At 44.6% G+C, this 26561-nt stretch overlaps 1 pseudogene; it reads left to right on the top strand.

The window, feature by feature from the left end:
- Positions 1 to 398: 398 nt before the first annotated feature.
- On the top strand, positions 399 to 23671 carry LOC115834636 (annotated as a pseudogene).
- Positions 23672 to 26561: the final 2890 nt, after the last annotated feature.

The raw sequence follows: 26561 nt of genomic DNA, 5'->3' as shown, positions 1-26561 counted from the left end.
TGATTATTTTATATATTAAGGAGAATATTATAATGAGTGCTGGGTGAGGGAAAAAATAAAAACAGTGCAAATGCCATCATCCTCTATGTCTGGCAAGGGAGAGAGCAAGCATCCCCAGGACAGATTTTGTTGGCATGAGGAAGGTTGTTTAATCACATCAATGTAAGTCCAGCTGGTTTGTGTTGGTCTGGTAAATATCATATGGTAAATATCTGTTTGTTGTGACCAGAGCACAACAAACATGCATCTGCAGTTGTCCCTTAGTCCACAGAGCCTGTGCTGGGTGACAAGAAAGGCCCCAAGAGGGTCAACAACTGGGAGCTTCTCTGAAGGATTGAGATTCCCCAGCAGGGAGGACACCCAGGGTGCTAAAGTTGTACCTGGGCTGATGGCCTGACATGGAAGGTTTGTGGGGGAGATTTGGGGCTGGACAGGTGGATGCTGCTGCACATCCAGCCACCTCTGACTCAGCTCTGGAGACAAAGGCAGAGCGTGTGAGTGAGGGAAGTCTGATTTTAACCCTGAAGCCCAAGCCTCCCCTTGGCGGTAGACAAGTATGTGTATGCGTGGGACCAGTGTCCAACAGTGAGCAGAGGCCATGACTGAGGCGGGAGACAGGGACCTACCTACTGAAGTCACTAGCCTTCCTCACCCTCTCTGGGGCATTTGGAAGGAGTATGTGTCTGCTTTGGACCAATTAAGACCTTGGGGTTCATAGATGACTGGTGGGGGAGGCTTCAAATGTGAGCAGTTTGACATATGGGAGCTCCAGCTATTAATATTAATTGGAAAAATGACGAGCTGTGACTGTGTTTATACTTGCAGCTAGTGAAGCCGACTATGCCAGAGACGGGCAGATGTTGGGAAAGAAGGAATCAGGGCGTTATGAACCTTACCCAAACCAGCCTTCCCAAGAGCAGGTACTCTTGAAAATATAAAACTCCAATCGAATTTCATCAGCCTTCACATAAAACTTCATGGCTCTCCGTTGTTCGTGGAATACAGACCAAAGGTTTTCAGATGGTCCTCATGGCTCCCCACCCTCCAGCCTCATCTGACGCTACTCTCCCCACCTCCAGCTGCACTGGTCTCTCCAGTGCACACACTGCCTGCCTTGGGGGCTTTGCACATGTGATTTTCTCTGACTGCAGCATTCTTCCTGGTTTTTCCCTTGGTTAAATCCAATTCACCTCTCAGTTCAAACAGCACTTCCTCAGGGCAGCATTTCCTAACTGCCCTTTCTCCCTGAGACCAGACTGGTGCCCTTTTTAGGGGTGCTTAGAGATGCTGGAACTTATCCTTTGTGGCATTATTCCAGCTTGTAATGATAAATTTATTTTAGAATTTGAATAGGACCTGTCTCACCACCACACACACACACACACACACACATGCACACACACACCCCACTGTATCCAGCAGGTAGCATGATTCCTGACATATGTGGATGCTCAAGAAACATGTGCTGAATGAATGAATGCAAGTGATATTCCCTGAAGCCTCAGGAACACCCTTAAACCTCACTGCCTCACCATCATCCCAACTTCCTTACTGCATTTTCACACACTGACCAAAGTCCAGACAAGGCTACTATGTCCAAAGGAGAGATTTCAAAGCAGAATTGATAAGGCAGGCTAAAGGAAACAAAACTGAAGAAGTGATTTCATACAGGTGAGCCCAAGGCAATACCCTGTGAAGAAGCAACAGCACATGGTAGATTGAAATATGAGATTGTTCAGAAATTCCTTCAAGAAAAGCAAAATCATGAGCTGACAAGATCAAGAACTCATGCTCATATCTGGGTTCCCAAAGGAAGCAGGAAAAATAAGAACCTCTGACAATGCCTTAGGGAGTCAAGGAAAATGAAACTGGCTGGGTGCGGTAGCTCACACCTGTAATTCCAACACTTTGGGAGGCAGAGATGGGCAGATGGCTTGAGGTCAGGAGTTCGAGACCTGCCCCCGGTTACGATGACTTTGTGGATAGGCAGTCATGTTTATATCTAGTAATTTTTGCTTCCTCCAAGGCATTCTGCTTTCAGCTGTAAAAAAAAATGCTATACACTAGAGTTAAACTGATTTGATAGGCAGAATCAATGACGGAAATATTCTTTACATACCACAAATCTTTTCATTAAAATCAGATTTAGTCCCAAATTAAATAGTAAGTCATAGAACTTTGCAATGAAAACTTTATATCTATGATGGTTAATTTTATGTATAAATATGACTAAGCCACAGGATGTCCAGATATCTGGTTAAACATTATTTCTGCCTCTATGAAGAGACACACATTTGAATCAGTAGACAGTAAAGAAGACCCACCCTCACCAGTGTGCAGGCATCATCCAGTTCGTTGAGGGCCAAATAGAATAAAAAGACAGAGGAAGGTTGAATTTTCCTCTCTGCCTGACAACTTGAGCTGGGACATCCATGGAACCTGTCTTACCCTCATGCACCTTGTTCTCAGGCCTTCAGACTTGGACTGAAGTTTATACCATCAGCGCTCTCGTTCTGAGGCCTTTGAACTACACCAACAGCTTTCCAGACAACAGATCTCCAACTTGTCATAGATCATAGGACTTCTTGGCCTCCATAATTGCATGAACCAATTCCTTATCATTAATAACTCAATCAATCTCTCTATATATGTGATGATTAATACTGAGTGTCAACTTGGTTGGATTGAAGGATGCAAAGTATTGATTCTGGGTGTGTCTGTGAGGGTGTTGCCAAAGGAGATTAACATTTGAGTCAGTGGACTGGGAGAGGGAGACTCACCCTCAATCTGAGTGGGGACCATCTAATCAGCTGCCAGCACAGCTAGAATATAAAGCAGGCAGAAAAACATGAAAAGACTAGACTGGCCTAGCTTCCCAGCCTACATCTTTCTCCCATGCTGGATGCTTCCTGCCCTTGAATGTCGGACTCCACATTCTTCAGTTTTGGGACTCGGACTGGCTCTCCTTTCTCCTCAGCTTGCAGACGGCCTGTTGTGGGGCCTTGTGATTGGGTGAGTTAACACTTAATAAACTCCCTTTTATATATATGTCTATCCTATTAGTTCTCTCCCTCTAGAGACCCCTAATACATTATATATTACATATATACATATCGATACACATATAATACATATAAAATATCTATCTCTATGTATGTATATTTCTCTATATACATATATTTATATATATGTGTGTATATATATGCATGTGTGTGTATATATATGTGTATATATATATATATATATATATATACACCCACACATCTATCTATAGATCTACCTCTCTCTCTCTCTCTTTCTCTCTATCTATGGTTCTATTTCTCTGGAGAACTCTAACATTACATCCTTAGATTGTAATTTATTGGCGCTGTGCCCCCAAAGAGATTCATTTCTATGATAAGATGACACTGGTTATCCTTTTTTAGCACCTAGAGCAAGTGCAAATACGTGTGCAATGTCAGAAGGATGGGCAGCCCACTCTTAGTAGCTGATGGGCATTTGTCCATTATTGCTGCAGGGCCCTGTGGATCCATGTTTGTGACCATATGTTCATTATAAATAATGAAATCACCATCGTGACATGGCTGAGAGATCTTTAAAGCTGAGCAAACAAATACAAATACAAACCCAGACACACCATGTCTGAGCATCCATGGATGGCGTGGACAATGAGCAGGCATCCATGGACTAGAGGACATTCTCCAAGAGGGACAGATGGTGGCCACTGTTCTTCAAGAACACTACAGTCAGTCATAGGCCCTGTCACCCAAGCCACTTCTGTTTCCTGCTCAGAGAAAAGCAGCTACAGTGTAGCACCTGGGCTAGTTATTTGAAGAGCAAGGGAGTCACTCCCCCTCTGCTCCACTTGCCCGCCTTCCCCATGCTTATTTCCATTAAGAGTTTTAATGAAAGGTTATTCAACATCAGAATACTCAGAGAGTCACAAAATGACTCATTTTAAAATACATCACTTTATTGAGTCAGTATCATGTACATGAGGGAAGGTTCACTTTTTACATCTACAGTTCTATGAATTCTGACAAATGCAGGTAGTCATGCAACCACCACCACAATCACGACATAGACCATCTCCATCACTGTAAAACGTTCCTTCCTGCTCCTTTGTAGTCAATTGTCTTCCCCACCTGAGCCCCTGGCAACAACTGATCTGTTCTCTATCCCTACAGCTTGGCCTTTCCCAGAATGTCACATAAACGGAATCATACCGTATGTAGTTGTTTGGGTCTGGCTTCTTTCACTTAGCATAATGGCATGTTTGTGCATGTATCACTTGCTTGTTCCTTTTTATTGCTGAATAGTGTTTTTTTTCTTTGCCTTGTTGTATTAGAATTTGTTTATCCATTCACCAGTTGAGTGACAGTTGGATTATTTCTGGTTTTGAGAAACTATGAATAAAACTGCTGTCAACACTCACTGTGGGTTTCTGTAGTGACAGAGCTTTGTGGACATGAGTTTTCACTTCTCTTGGGTAACTAGGAGTGGGACGGCTGGATTGTGTAAGTGTCTTAGACTGTTCCAGCTGCTATAACAAAATACCATAGGCTAGGTGGCTTATAAATAGTGGAAATGTATTTCTCACAATCCTGGAGGCTAAGTCCAAAATCAGGGTGCCAGCCTGGCCGAGTTGTGGTGAGGGCCCTCTTCTGGGTTGCAGTCTGGCAAAGTCCTGCTGTACCCTCACATGGCAGAAGGGCAAGACAGCTCTCTGGGCCTCTTCTATGAGGACACTAATTCCATTCATGAGGGCTCCTCCCACCTCATGGCCCCACCTCCTAATACCATCTTGGTGATTAGGTTTCAACATAGGAATTTGGGAAGACACGGACATTCAGACCACAGCATGTGTGTTTACGACACAGCAATGCATGGAAGAGCCAATGGTTCCGCATCTCCCCGGCATTTGGTGTTGGCCACAGACTGACTCTATAAGCAGTTTAAAATAGTTGCCAATGATAAGAAGTTTGTTTTATTTGTTTGTTTTCCTAAAAGCACAGCTTCTAGAGGTTTTAGATCTATCCAAAGAAGTTAATAATGAGATAAAGTATTCTTCTGGGTAATTGCACTCTTACATGATGACTTTTTCCCTCTTATCATTTAATTAAGACTTTTACAATCAACATCCTTGATACCAAAGCAGTAGGTAGGATAGCAATTGGTTCTGTGTTCAAGAAGTGTTTTTAACATTCAAATGAGGTTGCATTGTCATTAAAAGAAAACTTTCCACTTCCTTAATGCTGTTTTGAAATGAATGTAAAGATTCCTGTGCTCTGGGAAAAAGCAAACCCATAATTAGAACAATGGCAGCCTTGGACTGTTCTCACTTCTCTTCCAGGAAATGGTTTTTTAAAAGTTATTGGTCTACATGATGCATATGGATTATCTACTTTCAGAATGACGCACAACCAATTTAGAATACTGAGTTGCTCCAAATTTCCCTATAACTCCCTTCACTGCCCAATCCAACTGATTTTGTTTTCTACTCAGTACAAAGATGCTACAAACTAATTTTAAAACATTAGCATTGTCCAAATGGAACATAATTAGAGAAGTAACACTGTTACAAAAATAATTACGTAAACCAATATAAAGACTAATACTCATAGCTTGAGGTGTTCGCTGTGTTTGGAGCGTCAGTTTTACAGATCTTCATTCGCCTAGGAAATTGAAAATAAAATGTGTTTGTTCAGCAACAGTGTGACAGTGGAAGACACGGAGGAGGAGAGCCACTTGGGGTAGGACTCCTCTGCCCTCTTTGGCCTGTTGTCCAGCAGCGGTTCACAAGCCAAGTCAACACTATTCGTAAACTCAGCACTTTACAAACAAAACACAGAACCTTCTCTGCAGGCTTTTGCTAACTGTCCTTAGTAGCATTGTTGAATGTTTGAATGATCAGGTAGACCAGGGGCTGGGGGCTCAGTTTCCCTAGAATGGCTTCTAGATGTCTCTCTTGAGGTCCTCAGGCCTGAGCGCTGTGCAGGGAAGAATGAGAAGCTGTGATTTAGGTCCTTGATTGGAAACTACTGAAGCCCCACAGAAACAGAACGGTAAAAGATGAAAACTTCGCAGGACGCAGTGCTATTCACTATAGCCTTCAGGATTCCAGCAAAATTATTTGTGTCCTCAATGACTGACACCAAATAAAAGAGAACAGTATGAGGAGAGAATGGGACTAACATTAGTTAAACTTAACTACTATGTGCTGATCATTGCACTAGAGTCTGCTTCATAAATTTTCAAATTTAATCCTATCAGCCATCTTATGAATGAGATATGATCTCCCACAGTTACTTATAGCTGGGGAACCTGGAGGTCAGAGAGGTTAAGCAACTTGCTCATGTTGCTATTGTAGTGGCCAAACTCCAAGTCCCTCCAGCCCTGACTCCAAAGCTTGTTCTCTTCCCACTACCCCACAATAGCCTCCCCAAAGACCTGAGAGCATTCCTTAAAAATCCTACCCTCACCAGCGTTGCCAAGGAAATCCAAGATGCCCAGTTAAATTCTCAGATAAAGAGCTAGTACTTTCTTAGTATTTATATGTCTCAAATATTGCATAGGACCTACATATACACTAAGAGTTATCCTTTGCTTATCCTAAATTCAAACTTAACTGGGCATCCTGTAGTTTTATTTGCTAAATCTAGCAGCCTAGCCCTCATTGACGCTTTCTGGCCACATGATGGTGATGTCCATGTTCTGAAGTTTGCTCTTCATTATTAAATCATTCAAAAAAGAGTTCTTCCCATTTTGGGGGATGGTGGAGTGATGAGGAAGTGTTCTAAGGGAGGGGTCCATTTGAGCATAACCACATGTGAGAAAATAACAGGCACTTCCTTCTTTATGGATCACTGCACTGGAATAGGGCTGGAAAGTGCTGGGCTGGCTGGGTAGATTTGCATGATGCCCAGGTGTCTAATGCAGAACTTTCCAAAGTGTGTTTTGTGGAGCCCCAGTTCATGAGCTACTTATTTTGTGGACACGTAACTTTAGGAGAGGCTATGAATGGCACTGCCCTTGAAGAATATCCACTGGGCATACTTTGATATTAGAGAAAGCCTAGAGAAGAGACTGTGTTAATTCTCTGGACCTTAGACCTTATCAGTCTCCCTGGAGAGAACAGGTGGAGCCCCCTTCCTGTGGGGGGACAAGAAACCCAGTCCTGACTTGGGTCCCATTCTCAGGCTGTTTCTGAGACTCTTCAAGCCGTGTTTACAGGTTCTTTTTTATTCTGAGGCCCTTGGTACAGAGTTGAGTCAAAAGTACTCAGTTGCCAGCATGGAGCCTCTGTGGTCTGTAAATCCTCAGCAGTGTCAATCCTATAAATCCCGGGCTGGGCTGCGCTCCACCTTCCCTGCTTCACCCTTGCCGCTTTGTCATCTGTTTCTCCAGGCTGCTGTGCTCTTCCATGCTGATTCACACCCTGCTTCCTGTTTACCCTTCCCCAGCACAGAAAAGGCAAACAGCACTGGATAGCCCACAACTCTAGAGTCAGCAGCATCTCTGTCTGGCCGTGCGGTGCTGGTAAACATTTAGCCACCTGCTGGAGGGGCTGAGCCCTAGGGTTTGCAATTCCTGTGATTTCCAGCTCCCGGCTGTGATGTTATTGAATGGAGTTGGGAAGAGATGCACAATAGCACATGTTTATATTGTATTTTCCTCGGGCTGGTGCAATAGACCTCAAGAGCACTGATGAGAGAAAATGTAGTAAAATAATTATCAAGCAATGAGCTCTGAGTATTTACAACCTCTGTTTTTAATATAATTTATTTAATTGTAAACTTATATAATTTAATTTTAATTTTTTTTTTTTTAGAGACAAGGTCTCACTCTGTTACCCAAGCTGGGGTGCAGTGATGCAATCATGGCTCACTGCAGCCTCCAAGTCCTGGGCTCAAGGAATCCTCCTGCCTCAGCCTTTCGAGCAGGCGTGTGCCACCACCATCCCTGAGCCCACCATAAATCATTCTTTTTTAATTTTTTGTAGAAACAGGGACTTGCTCTCTCACCCAGACTGCTCTTGAACTCCTGGCCTCAAGCAATCCTCCTGCCTCGGCCTCCCAAAGTTCTGGGATTGCAGGCGTGAGCCGCCACACCCAGCCTATAATTTAGTTTTAAATGATGGCCATGTTTATCAACCGGCTTGCAAAATTCCTGAAAATTTTACAATCAGCTCTTACAAGTCCATAGAGCTAGTTCCAGCATACTACTGTGAGTTTCAGGGTAGACTTCTCCTTAGCCTTCAGCTGGGCTCCAAATTGCAGGGCCTGTAAATTCCATCCATCACCCACTTCTCCCATCTCCACCACAAGCAATGGGAATGTACTTGAAACCATGTTTACCCTACTCGGAAATGACGCCCAACTCCTTCCCCTGAAAAAATCTGCAAGATGCAAACCTGCCACTTGCGAAGATCAACCTCGAGATTATCACACAGGTCCCTTTATCTTGAGCCACCATCATTCAGAACAGAATAGTTGCTTCACTTTGCATAAACAAAAGGGTAATCATGTATTTTTCTCAAAGCAAAAGAATAGTCTGCTCCCAAAGGTGAATTCTAGTTTCTAGCTGAAAGTCAGCACAGTGGAGAACCACTGAAGCTTTGGAATTTGGGGTGACTTTTCCCCAACTCCCAGGATTTCAAGGATTTCAGCATCCAGTCTTAGATAGGACTCCAAGTCCCTCTCCTCAATCCCTGCTGAAGAAAAGCTTTTCCCAGACATATAGCCTACCGTGGGTGTTGTGTTGGGTTTTTTTGTTTTTTTGTTGTTGTTGTTGTTTTGATTTTTGGAGACAGAGTCTCCCTCTGTCGCCCAGATTGGAGTGCAGTAGCACGATCCCGTCTCACTGCAACCTCCTACCAGCCGGCTCACTGCAACCTCCTGCCAGGTTCTAGCAATTCTTCTGCCTTGGCCTCCCAAGTAGCTGAGATTACAGGCACATGCCACCAAGCCCAGCTAATTTTTGTATTTTTAGCAGAGGCGGGGTTTTGTTATGTTGGCCAGGCTGGTCTCGAACTCCTGGCCTCAAGTGATCTGCCCACCTTGACTTCCCAAAGTGCTGGGAATACAGGTGTGAGCCACCACACTGGGCCAAGGGTATTGTGGTTAAATTGTGTCCCCTCCCCCAAAAATACATTGAAGTCCTAACCCTGGCACCTGTGAATGTGACCTTATTTTGAAATAGAATGTTTGTAGGTATAATCAAGTTAAGATGAGGTCATACTGGATTAGTACAGGCCGTAAATTGAATGATGTCCTCATAAGGAGAGGAAGACACACAGAGGGAAGACAGCTGTGTGAAGACAGAGACAGAAACAAGATTGATGTAGTCACATGTAGGACTTTGAGCCTCCTAAACTGTAAGAAACCCAGTTTTTTTTTTTTTAGCTTGTTACAGCAGCCCTAAAAAACTAATACATTTGGGTACCCAGCTCTGACTGCAAAGATCTACTACTCCCTCCCAGAACTTAAAAAGATTCAGACAAAAGAGGATACCAGGACAGTGGGGTTTCTGCTGTGGTCCCGCGTTTGTTCTGGAAGTCTCAGGTTTGCCCTCTGAATCCACACTGCGTCCTTCTCTGTCTGCCCTGCTCTGGGCCGAAGCCGACGTACAATGGACCACACCAACAGGACCCTCTGCGCTCTCGCTTCTGGTTGTGCCACTAGGAGGCCGCAGCAGGAGACAGGAGGGAGAGAAGGAGGCCAGGGCATGGATTCTGCCAGCTCCCTCCTGCAGGTCAGCTGTGGCTGAACATCGCAGCTCTAATCACACTTCTCCCAGCTTCTCTGTGTCCAGGTTCCACTAGCCCCTCCCATCCTAGCCTCTAGAATGAAGGGCGGTAATGTCCTCACTGACCCCAGTGGTCCCTAGTGTACCACACTATTCTTCATGATTTGCCTAAACCCTGTGTGTTAGTCTTCTCGGGCTACCGTAACAAAATACCACGGACTGGATGGCTTAGATGAAGAAATGTATTCTCTCCAAGTTCTGGAGGCTGAAGCCCAAGATCAAGATGCTGTCAGGATCCGTTTCTGGTGCGGGCCATCTTCCTGGCCTGCAGGCGGCCACCTTCTCGGTGTGTCCTCACGTGGCCTTGTCTCTGTGTGCATACACCCCTGCTGCGTCTCCTTGTCTCTGTGTGCATACACCCCTGCTGTGTCTCCTTGTCTCTGTGTGCATACACTGCTGCTGTGTCTCCTCCTCTGCTTATGTGGACACCAGACCTATTGGACTAAGGCCCCACCCATATGGCCTCATTTAAAGTAAATTATCTCCCTAAAGCCCTATTTTCAGATACAGTGACAATGGAGGGTCGGAGTTCAGCATATGAATTTTGGGAGGACACAATTCAGTCTATGACACTCTGCTCACATCTCGATTAAGACTGAGACAAGGTCTTATGGGCAGGAGTTTTCTTGGGAAGTGGAGTGGAGCACCAGGGAGTGTGAAATTGGGGCAGAGGGAACATCAGTGCAACAGCGGAACAACCAGCACTTGATCCCCCAGGACGGACCTTCTGCAGAAGCACGAAGATTTTGCATCAGAACTGCCCACCTACAAGATGGATGGATTTCCATACCCCATCAGTAGAGACTGTCCAGTGGGGAATTAACTCCCTGCCGGTTTCTGGCTGTGCATGTGTCATCTGTTCAGGGTGAGCTCCCATGGCCTCCAAGTCTCTACAGTGTCAGGGAAGTCCCAGGGCAAAGATGAAGGCAAAGTCTGTCTGGGGTGAGGGATGTTAGTACCAAGCAGGTGAAGCCCCAAACTTCACTCCACCCATGGCTGGAGTCAGAGGTGGAGCACAGAGGATCAGAGTCAGAAACAAGGGCAGGAGATGCGAGTTTTTTTATTAAATTCTCAAATTACCCAATTTGTGTGGGCCATCTGTTTCCTGCCTGGAACTTGACACATTCAGAAGTCAACAGGACACTGTCCGAATGGGTTTTGGTTAGTAACTTCCTTATAGCGTCTCTCACTGTGGCTCACCCATCTGTGCTGTTCTCCCCATCCATTCAGGGGATGAGTTTTTTTTTTTTTTTTTTTGAGACAGAGTCTCACTCCGTTGCCCAGGCTGGAGGGCAGTGGCGCGACCTCGGCTCACTGCAAGCTCCGCCTCCCGGGTTCATGCCATTCCCCTGCCTCAGCCTCCCGAGTAGCTGGGACTACAGGCGTCCGCCACCACGCCCAGCTAATTTTTTGTATTTTTAGTAGAGACGGGGTTTCACCATGTTAACCAGGATGGTCTCGATCTCCCGACCTCGTGATCCACCCACCTCAGCCTCCCAAAGTGCTGGGATTACAGGCGTGAGCCACCGCGCCCGGCTCAGGGGATAAGATTTTTAATGGCCTCTATTTATGATTTTGGAAGGTGAAGGAAATTGGTCTGGATGTCTTGGGCCCCAGTGAAGGGGTTTACACCTTCCAAGATGTTTGAGAACCACTTTACCACAACACACCTCTGGGATGTTTCAGTCCGAGCGAATGTCAGCATTTGGTAGCAGCAGGTGAACATAAGCACCATCTACAGGGATTAGGGAATCAGAAGGAAAATACTTTATAGTTGCCAAGATAAGAACATAATTTCCTATTAGTTTGCCCCCAGTAAATAGAAACAGCCAGCAGAAAATCCCCGGCCAAAAGCTCCTTTGCTCTATGCCAACCAATTTCATGATGTCCCTGAGGATGTGAAGAATTGAGGCAACGTCCAGCCTAACACCACTCACAGGAAGGCGGGGAGGGCGGGGTCCAGGGGGCTCCTGTCTCTTGTCTTTCTCCTGTGGGCTCTACTGCTCCAAAGGACCTAGAAGCCTGTGGAGGAATCAACTGAACCTGTTACGTAATTAACCCCCTGGTTGTTCTGTCCTGACCTTGACTTATCCTTTTTCTTTTTCTTTTTCTTTCTTTCTTTTTTTTTTTTTTTCTGAGACAGGGCCTCACATTGTCACCCAGGCTGGAGTGCAGTGGCACCATCTTGGCCCACATGGAGCCTTGAGCTCCCGAGTTCAAGCGATCCTCCTACCTCAGCCTCCCAAGTAGCTGTGACTACAGGTGTGTGCCACCATGCATGGCTAATTTTTGTATTTTTAGCAGAGATGGGGTTTTGCAGTTGCCTAGGCTGGTCTCAAACTCCTGAGCTCAAGTGATCCACCTCCTTTGGCCTCCCAAAGTGCCAGGATTACAGATGTGAGCCATCATGCCCAGCTGACTTGTTCTTGATTTTGTAACTGATACAAATGTGAATTCACCTCTATTCCAAGTTTATTAGTAGAGGAAGAAGGAAAAAGAATTCTTCCAGAATTCAGGCCTAAGGGCCTAAGGGCTAACCCTGGGTTAATGTGCCTGAGGTGGGTGTTACACTTTTCATGCCCTCTCATGAATCACACCTTCCAGTATTTATGGCCTAGAGGAGTCCCTTCCCACACTGATGCTGGGCTTGGCCATGTGACTTGCTTTGGTCAATGGGTACCAGCACAGGTGACCCAAGGAGAGGCCTGATAAGTACTTGTGCATGGGGGCCTGACCTTTGGGGATTCTGTCGCCAGCATGGAAAACACCTGGGCCAACCTGCTGGTGAGGCCCCGTGGAACAGCACTGAGGCTCCTTGGCCTATAGCCCCAGAATGTGAATGAGGCCTTAGCCCTGTGGTCCCCAGCCTTTTTGGTACCACAGATCAGTTTCATGGGAGACAATTTTTCCACAGATGGGCTGGGGGATGGTTTTGGGAAGAAACCTTTCCACCGCAGACCATCAGGCATTCCACTCTCATAAGAAGCCACAACCTAGATCCCTCGCAGGTGCAGTTCACAGCAGGGTTCGTGCTTCTGTGGCCCTGGTCCGCTGATCTGACAGCAGGTGGAGCTCAGGCGGTAATGCGTGCTCACCCGCCGCTCACCTGCTGCTGTGTAGCCTGGCTCCTAACAGGCCACTGGTACCAGTCCATGGCCCGGGGGTTGCGGACCCCTGCCTTAGACCATGCCAGCCCTATATGAGCCTCCAGGTGGGACTGCAGCCTCATGAGTAACCCTACCTAAGACTTCCCAGCTGAGCCCAGACTCGTAAGTAAATAATAGAGGCCACTCTATGCCACTAGCTTTGGGGTGGTTTGTTACTGAGCAACGACCGAGGCTTGGCCCTTGATCTGGACTTGCCTCCCTCATTCACTGAAGCTGTACCTTACTGGGCTGTTACCGTGTACTGGACTGAGTGATGGGGAGGAGGGGCGCAAAGGTGGATGTGTGTGCTCCATCGAGCAACTCGGGGTTCAAGGAAACACTGCAGCTCAAGCTGCAAGCAAGGTCCTGGGACCCATCCAGGAGTTCCATTAATCCCCAGTGCCGAGAGATCACGCAGGCCTTTAAGATCTCTAAGGCCCTCTTCCTGCCTCCCTTGCTGCCTCTCAGTGCTGTTTTTATCTCTCTGCTGTGCCACCCCAGGCATGGAGCCCAGTGGGCTTCCATTACCCTTCAGCCCCCCTGAAACCTCCCCAAAGGCAGATGTGTGCATAGCAGCCCTTACCACGGGCTCGTGACAGTGGTGGTTTGGTCCTCAAGATGGCAGATCCTGGGCTCAGGCCCTATTGCTTAAAGGCTTTGCCATCTTGGACAAGTTGCTTACCTCCTCTGTGCTTCCCTTCCTCGGCTCCAGGCCAGGGAGCCTCAGTGCACTTCCATGGGGCTTCTCCACAGCACAGCTCAGGTGTTTTCCATGGCAGTGGTAGAATCCCCATGGGTGGGCAGGGAGGTGTGGAATATGGATAGAACCCCTTTCAAAATGGCCACTGTGAGGAATAAATGAGATAAACCAGATATTTATTAGGCACCCGAGTGCCTAATATTCAACAGTATGACGGCTCTGCAGAAATGCAAATAACATAAATGAATATTATCTGGGCCTTTAGTGCTGGGATTTCTCACAGGGTGGATTTCTCCACGGCCTCTGATATTTTGTCACGGCCATGTCCTCTCCCATCTCCCAGCCACTTCATCCTGAGGCCACACTCTTCGGTTTTCTGGGCTCCTTCGCCCCTTGCATGTGACTCAGTTCTGTGATTTCGCCAGTAGCGGCCGTGCAGCTCCCACCAGCCCCTGCTCAGCTCTTGGCCAAAGGCACCAGAGTGCTGAGTGCTCCCTGCGTGCTGGCCATCCACCCCAGGTGACCAAGCAGGCAAGGCTGCGACACTTCTATCCTCTTTCCCCTCCCTCTAGTCGGACCTGAGCCGTTGGAATTTATTTTCCCAGAGAAATGAATGATTCACTGCCCTTCAAACAGAGAAGCTGTGACAGTCACTTCAGGTTTTTAAAATAAGAGAATTGGCCAGGTGCGGTGGCTCACGCCTGTAATCCCAGCACTTTGGGAGGCCAAGGCGGGCAGATTGCCTGAGCTCAGGAGTTCGAGACCAGCCTGGGCAACATGGTGAAACCCTGTCTCCACTAAAATACAAAAAATTAGCCAGGCGTGGTGGTATGCACCTATAGTCCCAGCTACTTGGAAGGCTAAGGCAGGAGAATTGCTTGAACCCAGGAGGCGGAGGTTGCAGCAAGCCAAGATCGCACCACTGCACCCCAGCCTGGGCGACAGAGTGAGACTCTGTCTCCAAAAATAAAAAATAAATAAATAATAAAATAAAATAAGAGAATTTCCACTTTCACCAATGAACAATGCCGGCCTTCTCCCCAGTGTGATCAGCATCCACTATCCCAAGGTCCTCCCTGGCAGGACACTGGCACTGCCCTTGCCCACACCGCCACTGCACTTTCAGCTCTCTCCTCATACTTGCCTGGCGAATGCAGCCTGTAGAGCTCAGAACTGGCCAGGTGTGAAAGCCAGATACCTGTGCAATCCTCACATCCTGCACACTAATGCAGACCGTGTCCCTCTTTCTGAGGAAGGAAATTAAAACTGGGGGAAGGACAGAGCGTTCCCATTCCAGGAGGCTGGGAGCTCTGATAGGACCCAATTGATATTGACTGAGATGAAAGTGGCCACATCACCTGAGGCTTGTCTGCCTGGATTTTCCCCCCATTAACCAGAAAAGAAAGGAACCTAAAGCCTTGTGATAAGAAAATTCATTTTCTATAAAGCAGGCTTCTTAGAGCAGATATATCAGGATGTGGTGTGAATGCTGACACCCTGACACAGTCCCATGTGGCTTAACCACGGGGCTGGTTCTGAGAGATGCCGCATTAAGTGATTTCATCGTGGTGAGAACACCATAGAGTGTTCTCACACAATCCTAGATGGTGCAGCCCACCACACACCTAGGTTCGATGGCACACCGCATTGCTCCCTGGCTACAAACCTGTACAGCATGCTGCTCTGCTGAATACTGTAGGCCACTGTGACAGGATGAGAAGCATTTTTGTATCTAAGAATAGAATAGACACAGTTGAAATACAGTATGAAAGATGGAAAATGACACACCTGTCTTGGAGCTTGTAGGACTGGAAGTTGCCCTGGATGGGCCAGTGAGTGAGGAGTGAATGTGGAGGCCTGGGGCGTCACCCTACACTGCTGTAGACTTTAGAAACATGCTATACTTACACCGCACCAACTCTTCCAAAATATTTTCCTTTCTTCAATGGTCAATTCATCTTTGTTTACTGTAATTTTTTTACTTAATAAGCTTTGTAATTTTTTAACATTTTGACTCATAATAATACTTAGCTTAAAACACAAACACATTGTACAACTGTAAAAAAATACTTTCTTCATGTTATTGTTCTATAAGCTTTTTCCCTTTTTAAAAAATTTCGTTTTTTGGTTTTTTGTTTGTTTGTTTGTTTTGGTTTTTTTTTTGAGACAGAGTTCCGCTCTTGTTGTCCAGGCTGGAGTGCAATAGTGCGATCTCACCTCACCACAACCTCCACCTCCCAGGTTCAAACAATTCTCCTGCCTCAGCCTCCTGAGTAGTTGGGATTACAGGCATGCACCACCATGCCTGGCTAATTTTGTATTTTTAGTAGAGAAGGGGTTTCTCCATGTTGTTCACGCTGGTCTCAAACTCCTGAGCTCAGCTGATCCACCCGCCTTGGCCTCCCAAAGTGCTGGGATTACAGGCGTGAGCCACCGCGCCCGGCCTTAAAATTTCTTATTTTTTTATTTTTACTTTTTAAACCACTGGCAGAGCATCATCACCACAAACAGGTGAGGAATGCCTTGCACCGAGATGACATGGTGACAACTATGACGTCACTAGGTGACAGGACTTTTCCAGCTTCATTATAACCTCATGGGACCACAGTTGTATCTGTAGTCCATTGTTGACCCAAATGTTGTTATGTGGCATGTGACTATATTTGCTTAAGAAGCCAACTGTGCCCCATCTCCAGACATGTATGAATTTACCTGACAGCATTCAGGAAATATGTTCTATTACTATACTTTTTCTGAAGCAAATCAAACATAGTTCTGAGACTCTGCTTGACAAAAGTAGTGCGAATTCACTTCGTCAGGTTTTGGGGTGCCACTCTGCTTCCCTCAAGTACTGTAAGAGTCTGTCCAGAAATTTTGGGGAAAGGTCTTTTTGGCATTCAGTCCATCCTGGATGATGTATGAATCCTTATGCATTGTCTCAGGTCATGTGGTCCCTTCGAAGGTGGACTGCCACGTCCTTTCTGAGCAAAGCTTGGATGCAAAGACCATTAGCCTCATAGTTTAGGGCTTGGTCTCTGGGTATCCCATGATAATCCTGTTACTGACAGGGTGCTGCAATGGAAGGGGTGGGAGGAGAAATCCACCCCACTTGGGCTTGGGGAATCTAACTGCTTTCTTTGAGGTCACACCACTGCTCACTTCCTAAAGCCCCAGGCCCCTGCTCAGTCATGGTCTCCTGAAATGCCCATGTCCTTGGCCCTGAAACCTGGGAGTGTACCTTCTATGGCAAAAGGGACTTTGCAGATGCAATTAAATTAATACTCTTAAAATGGGGAGATTATACTGGATTATCCAGGTGCGTCCTAAATATAATCATCCGTATCCTCAAAAGAGGGAGGCAGAGAGAGATTTGACTTCGGAAGAGGAGAAGGCCGTGTGATGAAGGAAGCAGAGACTGGAGGATGCACTTTGAGGATGGAGGAAGGAGCCACAGGCAAAGGAAGGTAGGAGGCTTCTAGAAGTTAGAAAAGGTGAGGAAACGGATTCTACCCTAGAGCTTCCAGCAGGAACCAGCCCTGCCACTTCAAACTTCCAGCCTCCAGAACTGGAAGATGATAGAGTTGTGTTGCATCAAGCACCATGTTTGTGATGATTAGTTATAATGGCACCAAGAAATTAACACAGCTCCTTTACTCCCTGGACAACTGAGCTCTTGGGCCTAGACTTTTTTTTTTTTTTTTTTTTAACAAATCAAAGTGTTGATAAGACGAGAAAACCCAGCCCTCTAGGACCCAAAGACTGGGCTGCCTTCTTAGAGTGGAGAAGGGAAAATACCTTTATTTCTTTCATGATGAGTTCATGGCAGGAGGTAAGGCATGGTTGGTTTCTCAATCACGATATCCTGCCCCTCAGGAACATTCGAAGTCTTAGTCATCAGGGGCTCCTGGAAACCTACTGAGACTGGAGAGATGCAGCACTGGCCCATAAAGCTTGGGGTCACACAGGTCTGTCACCAATGCTTGAAAAACCCGTCCTTGGCCGGGGGGCCTCTGTCACCTGCACTAGTAGAAAGCCTGCGGACCCATTTTTCATGAAGAAGAGATCTGCTGACCTTCTACAGACAACTGCCTGAGTGAAGGCAGGGCTCATCGAGACTCACCCAGCAGAGGAAAATGAGCCCAACACTGCGGCTGGGCAAAGTGGGACTGACCATGGGTAGGGGGCAGTGTGGGCCTGAGGCGCTCTGCAGGGAGGATGTGCAACGTGGCGTGGCAACACGGGGTGTGCCTTCAGGCTGTGCATGGGCAGGACAGGGCTCTCCCTCCATACTGTCAGGCTGCAAAAAGTAGGACATTGGTAGGTAAGAATTCCACTTACTTGGGGGAAAATCGATATTCCATAATCTCTATGTTAATCATGTTTTATTGTGCCTTCCCAAGACATTTTGTATTCCTAAGGGGTATGGAAAGAGTCTATCCTCTTTAGTTTTCTCATAAAAACACTAGGCAATCATCCAGTTAGACAAGTAAAATTGTCCCTTAGTATCCATGAGGGATTGGTTCCAGGACACCGAACTCCATGGATGCTGAAGTCCCTTACAGAAAATGATGTAGTATTTGCATATAACCTACACACATCCTCCCCTATGCTTTAAATTATCTCTAGATTGCTTAGCATACCCAGTACAATCCAAATGCTACATACGTAGTTGTCATACTGTATCATTTAGGGAATAATAACAAGAAATAAAGTCTGTACATGTTCAACACAGACGCAACCATCCATTTGGTTTTTTTCCAAGTATTTTTGACTCCTGGTTGGTTGAATCCACAGATGCAGACCCCAGAACCCACAGATATAGATGGACTGCTGTCTATCCGTTTCCTACTGCTGCCGTAACAAATGACCACAAACTTCATGGCTTAAAACAACACAACTTTATGATCTTGTAGTTCTGGAGGTCAAAAGTCTGAAACTCACAGGATGATATGGTTTGGCTGTGTCCCCACCCAAATCTCATCTTGAATTGTAGCTCCTATAATTCCCGTGTGTCATGGGAGGGAACAAGTGGGAGGTAATTGAATCATGGGGGCAGGTCTTTCCCAGGCTATTCTTGTGATAGTGAATAAGTCTCACAAGAGCTGATGGTTTTGTAAATGGGAGTTCCCCTGCACAAGCTCTCTTGCCCACCACCATGTAAGACGTGCCTTTGTTCCTCCTTTGCCTTCTGACATCATTGTGAGGCCTCCCCAGCCATGTGGAAGTGTGAGTCAATTAAACCTCTTTCCTTTATAAATTACCCAGTCTCAGGTATTTCTTTATTAGCAGTGTTAGAATGGACTAATACACTGGGCAAAGATGAAGAAGTCAGGAGGGCCGCATTCCTTCTGGAGGCTCAGGGAGAATCTGTCTTTCTCATTTGCAGCTTCTAGAGGCTGCCTGGGTTCCTTGGCTCCAGGCCCCTTCCTCTATCTTTAAAACCAGCAATCTCATCACTCCAACATCTGCTTCTATTGCCTCATGCTCTGAGTCTGCCTCTCCTGCTTCTCTCTTACTTGCAGGGCTCGGATAATCCAGGATAGTCTCCCATATCTAGATTCTTTTTTTTTTTTTTTAGATGGAATCTCACTCTTTTCACCCAGGCTGGAGTGCAATGGCGCAATCTTGGCTCACTGCAACCTCCACCTCCTGGGTTCAAGCAATTCTCCTGCCTCAGCCTCCCAAGTAGCTGGGATCACAGGCTCCTGCCACCACGCCTAGCTAACTTTTTTGACTTTTAGTAGAGACGGAGTTTCACCGTGTTGGCCAGGCTGGTCTCTAACTCCTGACCTCAGGTGATCCACCCACCTTGGCCTCCTAAAGTGCTGGATTGTAGGTGTGAGCCACCACGCCTGGCCTCCGATCTCTAGATTCTTAATCACATCTGCAAAGTTCTTTTTTCCAAGTGAGCTGATATATTCACAGGTGCCAGGGATTAGGACATGGACAATTTTGGGGGGTTCATTATTCTGCCCACCATAGCAAGCAAATTTACTATGATGTTTTAAAACCCAGCTATAAACATCTGTTCATGGAAACTTCTCAGGCGAGTCTAGTGCTATCTGCAGGTGCCTGGCACAGCCCTAAGTAAATGCTTGCTTCTTTCTCTCATTCATTTCCCTTAAGTTCCAGCTGTCCTTGTACATTTGCTCACTCGTGAGCCTTCCCTTCCCAGTCCTTAGAAGCAGCTTCTGGAGATGACCCCATTGTGAAGTTTCTAAAGCTCCCCACAAAGAGCCTCTGGGGCCTGTGGATGAATAAGTCCTTGACCAGCCTCCACCTCCCTCTTCTAGGGTCTGACGATTGGCTGGCTAGTCCATTGCCAGAAAGAAAAGTCTTATTCCCAGGCAATCAGAAATACACATGGCTTCCAGAAGATGGGGCCAGACATATCCTTACTTGCATTCCTTCATACAGAGCCCCCCTCCCTGCGAGGGTCTCTGCTTTCTCTGCCCTCTCTCTTTTGTCCTCCCATCCTCAGCCCTTCCTCAGGATCCTAGCTCCATCCTGGTGGCAGCCCACAGAGTCATGCAGAGCATTCCTCCTGCACTATCCAGGAAGCCAAAGCAAGGTTCCTCCCTGTTCCCCTGCTTAGCACAAGTCATAAGATCTTCAGGCTCCTTGGAGTAGGACGTGAACAAAACAAGTCCTTCTTGCTAATATTGACCATTAATATGTATTATCATTTAAGTGATCTTCTTAGCTTGGCTGTCTTTCTAAGACCCTCTCCTCACTGGGATAGGAGGAAAAGACAAGGAGGCTATAAGAAGGATAGAAAATCCTATCCTCCCACAAACCATAATCAACTGAATATATAATAATTGAATGAATAAATGGATGCATGAAATGCATCCAATGTCTTTACCCTCCTATTATCTCATACACTGTAAAAGACAGGAGACTTTGGCAATGAAGACTGCCTTTACTGCAGAGCTCGACCAGCAACCCCATCTGTAGCCCCTCTCCTGTGTCTAGTTCATACCACATTTTTGCCCTGATTTTGGATTTTCAATATACTGAGAAATAAGCTTAACTGCTAGAGCCATCTGTCTTCTCTTTTAGAATGCTGGAAAATATGAAATATCTAAAATGTCAAGCTAGAAGTTTATTTCATAATTGATGTTCCAGCCGTCTCAGGATAATTTCTCAACTGTAATTGTCAAGGGCTCCACAATTGCTTCTGCCAAAATCTTTTCATTACACGCCAGTCAGATTTCCAAATATTCAATGAAATTCATAAAACATGCTAGCACTTTCCTGTGTAAGATGATGTGTAATAACTATTAGTTAGCTGGGCGAGCATGTGCTGTAATGTTAAACCTATGCCAGGAATATCCTGTGATCGTTCAGGGAAATTCTAGGTCCCAGAGCAAAACTTTTGAAACAAATCCTTCTTGAAGGAAAAAATTCCCAGAAATATCCTCAGTGGGGCTCCTTAGGGAGTTGCCTGGGTAGTAACTATGCTTCTATTTGTGTAACCAAAATGTATTTTTAAGGGGGATTTAATCAAATAGTTAAAAAGTAATGGCTTAGGAGAGCAATGTTACCCCCTCTGGAAGCCACATGAAGAAGGTACTATCTATAGTCTGAGATGCTTTGTTAAGGAACCACCAGCTCAGATAGAAATGGGGGGAAAAAACCCACCATGATCACCTTCTACTAGGAATTAGGATTTTTGACTCTAGACTAAACCCTTAAATGGGCAAGACTTCATTAACTACCAGTGTATTTGAATATCAAGCTATGAAGACATTGAAGTCAATTACTTTGGCTGTAGCAATTAGGGTGTGTCAAGTCAACTGTGGTATATAATGACAACTTGTTATCCTACAACACTCTTATCATAAATGGTACCCTCATTAATAACAAAACTCAAATCCATGTCTGCCTAATGACCAGCCAGCAGAAGTCAGCTCGGTCAGCACCCACACTGCAAGCAAATGAACCTCATTTACAGATTTCTAGTTTTTGTATATTTTTCTTCACACTTTGACAATTTTTCATTCATCACTATGACTGAGAAAAGGAAATATAATGCATAAAATATAAAATCTCCACTATAAGTCAGAAGAGCAACTATTTAAGAAATGAAGCGCTATATTCCACACTGTGTTGGCCAATGTTAACAATAGGCTCAAACTCCTGACAAGACCAGATACAGAGATGGCTTGTATGACATCAACAGGATTTAATTTCTAAAGGTTAAAGAAGGAAGTCAATTCAGCTGGAGTTCAAGTGAAAAACCATCAAGATTCTCAGTGCAAGCTTCCAGGTCAGAGCTGCCCTACAGGATTTTCCATGTTGACCAGACGGTAACCACTGGCCACAAGTCTGCTGAGTGCTTGAAATGTGGCTAGTGCCACTGAGCAAATACCTTTTCAATTTTAATTAATTTTAAATTATCTTCTTTTTTCTATACCTCAACCCACTTTTCCCCTTCTATCCCCAATGCATTCTTTTAAAGAAAAGCCCAGATCTGGGTCATAAAATCCTCACGGGAGACGGGTGTACACATTGGGTATAAAATCTGAGAAAATAAGAGTCCCATTACCTTTCCTGGAAATCTAACCATCTATTGCTGAGGCGGGCTTGTAGGTAGCCTAATCTCTATATATGTCAGAGATCATCTCACCTACACCAGGTTCACGTTTTCCATCTTAGAGTCATACAGGACACTGTATATAGAACCTGCAAGGATATGGGGTACCCTACCAGTACACCCAGACCTGAATGAAAGGCTACCTCAGCATCCTAGACTCCAGGCTAGCACAGGGTTGTCCAAAGAACATTTCTGAACTCCATGCTGAGGGACTGGAGCAAGATTCACTGACATCTCTAGGAGTTATGCTGACAAGCTCCTCAGACAGCAAAAGGGCTTGTTTTCCACCTGGCAATGGAAGTCAGGCATGGATGGACATGAAGGAGCCTCCCATTTCCAGTGGTTCTATTAAGCTGCGAACGTAATTTTCAATCACAAAGAAAATAGCTGACGGAAGCCAATCGCAATCAACAAATTATTTTGCCTTCTGGTTGGTCATTGTTGTAATGAAAATATTTCCTTTCAACGCATGGAAAGCAGTATAGTAGAACTAGCAAAGAAAGATGGCATGATCATTAGCTCATTTAATATTACAGCTCATGGGACAAGCATAGATTCAGAAGCATTAAATAATATTCTAGGTAAATTATCAGAAGTCAAGAAAGAGGAAAGCTAGAGTTCATGACACATATTAATTTACTTAGGGAATCTTCAAACATTAAAAAGAAGTAAAAATAAAGTGAACATCTATGTAGCTATCAACCAAGTTCAACAATTATCAGCACCTGGCAATTCTTGTTTCTTCTGTACTTCAACCTACTTTCCCTTCCATCCCCAGTGAATTATTTTAAAGAAAGTCTCAGCTCTTCCCCTAAGTGTTTCTGCTGGCAATACTAAGTGGTACAACCTGAGGTAATCTGTGAAAATGGTTTGCTATTCACTTGACCTGTAGAACCCCACACAATCATACAAATCAAAAGGTTCAAGTTTTCATGTTCACTTTAAGAACACTCGTGAAACTGCCCAGGCCATCAAGGCTATGCATATACAAAAAGCCACGAAGTATCTGAAAGATGTCACTTTACAGAAACGGTGTGTATCATTCCAAGTTACAGTGGTGGAGTTGGTAGGTGTGCCCGGGACAAGCAGTGGGGCTGGACACAAGGTTGGTGACCCAAGAAGAGTGCTGAATTTTTGCTGCACATGTTTAAAAATGCAGAGAGTGATGCTAAACTTAAGGGTTTAGATGTAGATTCTCTGGTCACTGAGCATATCCAAGTGGACAAAGTATCTAAGATGTGCTGCCGAACCTACAGAGCTCATGGTTAGATTAAGCCATACGTGAGCTCTCCCTGCCACATCGAGATGATCCTTACTGAAAAGGAACAAATTGTTCCTAAACCAAAAGAAGAGGTTGCCCAGAAGAAAAAGATATCCCAGAAGAAACTGAAGAAACAAAAACTTATGGCATGGGAGTAAATTCAGCATTAAAATAAATGCAGTTAAGACCTGGCGCGGTGGTTCACGCCCATAGTCCCAGCACTTTGGGAGGCCGAGGTGGGTGGATCGCTTGAGGTCAGGAGTTTGAGACCAGCCTGGCCAACATGGTGAAACCCCTTCTCTATTAAAAATACAAAATTTAGCTGGGCGTGGTGGTGCATGCCTGTAATCCCAGCTACTCAGGAGGCTGAGGAAGGAGAATCGCTTGAACCTGGGAGGTTGCAACGAGCCGAGATCGAGCCACTGCACTCCAGCCGGAGTGACAGAGCGAGACTCTGTCTCAAGACAATAAATAAATGCAATTAAAAGTTTTAAAAAGTCCCAGATATCACATAATTTTATCTTTTAAAAAGCCTTTAGTTTATATCACTGAAGATAAGGCAATTTTTAAACATACTATAGTATCATTATCATATCTAAAAATATTAATAATAATTCCTAGATACCATCAAATAAACAGAAAGTCTAGCTGTCATACCTGTACCCTCCTCTGTTGCCTCCCTCTCCCACAGCAATATTTTTTAGTTTGGATTTGTCCTTCAATTGTTTTTTTATGTAAGCAAATAAATATAGTAAATATTTGTTGTTTTTTCCTTCACAGAGAAGAGGTAACCCATTATACACATTTTCTGCATCTGGATTGCACTTAAAAATTATTCTCACTTGATACCAGTAAAAAATTATTTTCACTTGATACCAGTACATAGAAAACTTTGTTCTTTTTTTCAGCTACATAGTACTCCAACATGTGAAGGTACTTTATTCAACCATTTCTCTGTTGATGGACATTTGGGCTATTCCCAGTTTTTTGCTCTTACTAGTAGTGTTACCACGAAAAGCCTTGTGTATATGAATTTCTTATCTTGAGAGCATCTTTGGAATAGATTCCTAGAAGTGGGATTGATGAGTCAAAAGGCAAATGCATATAATGTTGCTAGCTATTGTCAAACTCTCTTCTATAAAGATTATACCACTTAGTATTGTCAGCAGAAATGAGTATGGTGTCCTTCTTTATGATTTTTTTGGCCCTCCAAGAAATGAGAAATAGTATCTCAGTGAGGTTTCAATTTTTTTTTTTCTGTAATCTATATTTTGAGAACTTCATTCTAAGAGAACAAGACTCCTTTTGGACAGTAACACCATTGCAATTATCAAAAAAGAAAAATCTTCCCTGGCTACATTATGTGTTGAATAAAGAAGTTTTTCTTGCAGATAGGCTTGAGTTGTCAAGTTTTCATTCAGAGAAGCTCAAGCATGGGGAGTTTATGAAAATGGAATAGTAGAAATTCATAGAACTAGAAGCCTCAAAGAGCTCTTTTTACCAGCATATTCCATTGAATACCTTCGGAGACATTCATACCCACCAAATACTCAGAGTATACTTTTTGAGAAGATTAAACCTAACTGAGAAGTTGGAGGTTCTTGGCACAACAAAGAAAAGCAATGCTTGACCCCGAAAGATTAACTGGGGAAAAACATGATACCTTCAGTCAAAACTTCATGGAAATTTTACTTTAAAAAACTTCATTTCACCCTACCCATGCCAGAGTACCCCCCAAATAAATGCTGATAGCATGTCATTTATATGAGCTGTTTGAATTTCAATACTGCATAAATGCTTGCAAAAGCATATATTTGTCCTTTCTTCTATTTTATTTTTAAATCAACTTTGGCATTTTCACACTGTAAAGTGCGTTTTTTATGTGACGGCTTGCTTTACAGAAATTTCAATATCCCATGTTTACAAAGGAGCACTCACTGAGGATTCAATTCTCTTGCATTTAATTTTCCCAAGTTGCCAGCTAGCAGGCCACCAATCTATGGAGCATTCAACATTTAGGGATGAACTTTCATGGGTCCTGGGGATGCAAAGATGACTACTTTGTGTCAAGTATTTAATTCCTTTTTCTTTCCAAATCATAGTCCATTGTGGATATACTATGTTTTCTGTTGTTTACTGTTTGATATGGTTTGGATTTTTGTCCCCACACAATCTCACGTCAAATTGGAGGATGGGCCTGGTGGGAGGTGACTGGATCATGGGGGCAGATTTCCCCCATGCTGTTCTCATGACAGTAAGTGAGTTGTCACAAGATCTGATGGTTTAAAAGTGTGTGACATATTGTGGCACTATTCACAATAGCAAAGACTTGGAAACAACCCAAATGTTCATCAATTATAGACGGGATTAAGAAAATGTGGCACATATACACCATGGAATACTATACAGCCATAAAAAAGGATGAGTTCATGTCCTTTGCAGGGACATGGATGCAGCTGGAAACCATCATTCTGAGCAAACTATCACTAGGACAGAAAACCAAACACTGCATGTTCTCACTCATAGGTGGGAATTGAACAATGAGAACACTTGGACACAGGGTGGGGAACATCACACACTGGGGTCTGTAGTGGGGTAGGGGGGCAGAGGGAGGGATAGCATTAGGAGAAATATCTAACATACGTGACGAATTTATGGGTGCAGCACACCAACATGGCACATGCATACCTATGTAACAAACCTGCATGTTGTGCACATGTACCATAGAACTTAAAGTATAATAAAAAAATAAAAATAATAAATAAAGTGTGTGATACTTCCACCTTTACTCTCTCTCTCTCTCCTGCTCCACCATAGTAAGATGCGCTTGCTTCCCCTTTGCCTTCCATCATGAATATACATTTCCTGAGGCCTCCCAGTCTTGCTTCCTATTAAGCTTGCAGAACTGTGAGTCAATTAAACCTCTTTTCTTCATAAATTACCAAGTCTCAGGTAGTTCTTTATAGAAATGTGAAAACAGACTAATACACTGTTCTGTTATTAGATGACACTTACATACAGTGAAATGCACACATGTGAAACATAGCT

Source organism: Nomascus leucogenys, chromosome 4, assembly GCF_006542625.1.
Source record: "Nomascus leucogenys isolate Asia chromosome 4, Asia_NLE_v1, whole genome shotgun sequence".
In the NCBI taxonomy this organism is placed as follows: domain Eukaryota; kingdom Metazoa; phylum Chordata; class Mammalia; order Primates; family Hylobatidae; genus Nomascus; species Nomascus leucogenys.
The sequence above is the reverse complement of the archived record's forward strand: the minus strand, read 5'-3'. Positions and strand labels throughout refer to the sequence as shown.